The sequence below is a fragment of the Gavialis gangeticus genome, unplaced genomic scaffold (assembly GCF_001723915.1).
Source record: "Gavialis gangeticus isolate Ggan-Ray unplaced genomic scaffold, GavGan_comp1, whole genome shotgun sequence".
NCBI classification, from domain to species: Eukaryota; Metazoa; Chordata; order Crocodylia; family Gavialidae; genus Gavialis; species Gavialis gangeticus.
The window spans coordinates 166,301,657-166,303,409 of NW_017729024.1; the positions used below are offsets into that span (position 1 = coordinate 166,301,657).

Here is a 1,753-nt window from a genome sequence, read left to right on the forward strand (position 1 = left end):
CCAGCCCATCTGTGCGCACACACACGCTCCGACCTCTCTGCACATGCAGACACAAGCACCCCTGGGCATGTGCACACCCGCACAGGCCCGGAGCCGGCCGCAGGTGCAGGGACAGACCTTGCTGCCGGCTGCGTCCAGCCACCTCCTGCCTGGGGGTGCCCACTGGGAGCTTTGGCAAGGCAGGGCAGGGCTGGCTGCTCTCCCCCATCCCCTGCTCTCAGCTGACCCTGGAGCTTGGCCGGTGTGGAGCACCATAGCACAAGAGCCCAGCACAGCCCCTGCCCTCCTGGAGCTCATGACCACGACCCCTCGCTCCCTGCTCCAGCTGGCCTGGACATGCAGCATGGCAGGGCCCCCGGGGCCTGCAGGGAAGGGAGAGCCCAAAACGGGCTTTTAATTGAGCTAATGAAGTTGTGTGGGCCCTGCAGCTCCAAGGCTGTTCCCTAGGCTCGGATGGTCGGGGGCTCCATCGTGTGGTGGGGCCTGCCCTGTGCTGGCTGCAGGGTTAGTTCACGTGCAGAGATGCTGGCAGGGTCCATACAGCCCCACAGCAGGGAGCAGAGGCCCCTGGAAAGAGCTGATCGGGCAGGGAGGCTGGCCCTGGCCAGGGGTATGGAAATGGGACCGTGTGCCCTCCACCCATGGGGGTAGGTAAAGCTGCTGGAGCCCTACAGGCATGGGGGTCGGGAGTCAGGTGGAGGGCAGCGTGCCCTAGAGCCAAGCCCAGGCTGGGGAGGGTTGGAGGGTGGACATGGGCTGTCTCCTTCCGGCTGCAAGGCCCAAGCCTGGGGCACAGCAGAGGCTGGGGTGGAAGAGGCCACGAGCTTGGGGGCGCTGCTCCTGAGTTGGGGCGCAGCTGGGAAGGGTCTAGTGCAGGCTGGACTGTCGGGGTGGGGCTGGGTGTGTGTATGTTTCTATGGGACAGGGCTGGATGTGTGCAGACAGGCACGTTTGTGTGTGTGTGTGCACCATGGGATGGGGTGGGTGTGTGCAGAGGCCCATGTGCATACATGTATCATGAGATGGGGCTGGGTATGTGCATGTACATGCCTTTGCAGGAACCTTATCCTGGCCAGGACCCCCACCACAGACGGCAAGAGCAGAAAGCATGCATCTGGGGGACACACGCGTGTTCCTTTGCAGGGGGGTGCACATGGGGTGCTGCCTGGGTGCACACATGACAAGCATGTGCCTGTTTGTGTGTGTGTGTGTGTGTCTACATGTGTGCATGCAGAGGGACAAGGGAGGGCCCCATGTGTGTGAGTGTATAAGCATGTGCATGTGTAGGCTTGTTTAAACAGGGCGCACATGTCAAGAGTAAGGGGTGCTGGCTGAGCTGGGGGCTGCAGGTCAGGAATGAGGGGCACCAGCAAGGCTTGCGGCAGGCAAGGGTCTGCAGGTCAGGAGTGAGGGGCACTGGGAAGGGGCTGCAGGTCAGGAGTGAGGGGCACCTTCACGTGTGTGCATGCATGCTTGCGTGTGCACACCAGGGTGCCTGTGGGGCCTCCCCAGGGTCCAGCTGCCCCAGAGCAGCCCAGGCCCATGGAGGTGTAGAGGGGCAGAGGCCAGGCTGTGAGCTAGGAGGGGAGTGGGTGCCACAGCCTGTGGCATCAGTCCCTGTGCTGCATGTCCATGGTGACTGGTGCGTGCCGTTTCTTGGCTCTGGCTGATTTCCCAGGGGGCTGAAGGGGGGCTGCTCTGTTGCTTGGCAGCTGGATCTGCCCCCCTTCCCCCCCCCCATCCCACCTGGAGC

At 63.5% G+C, this 1,753-nt stretch overlaps 1 long non-coding RNA gene across 1 annotated transcript in view; it reads right to left on the reverse strand.

The window, feature by feature from the left end:
- Positions 1-270: 270 nt before the first annotated feature.
- LOC109297959 overlaps positions 271-1,753 on the reverse strand; it is a 22,285-nt gene continuing 20,802 nt past the window's right edge. Inside the window, exon 3 of the long non-coding RNA XR_002097474.1 lies at positions 271-283. This is a non-coding gene — a long non-coding RNA (uncharacterized LOC109297959). The remainder of the gene's footprint in view (positions 284-1,753) is intronic.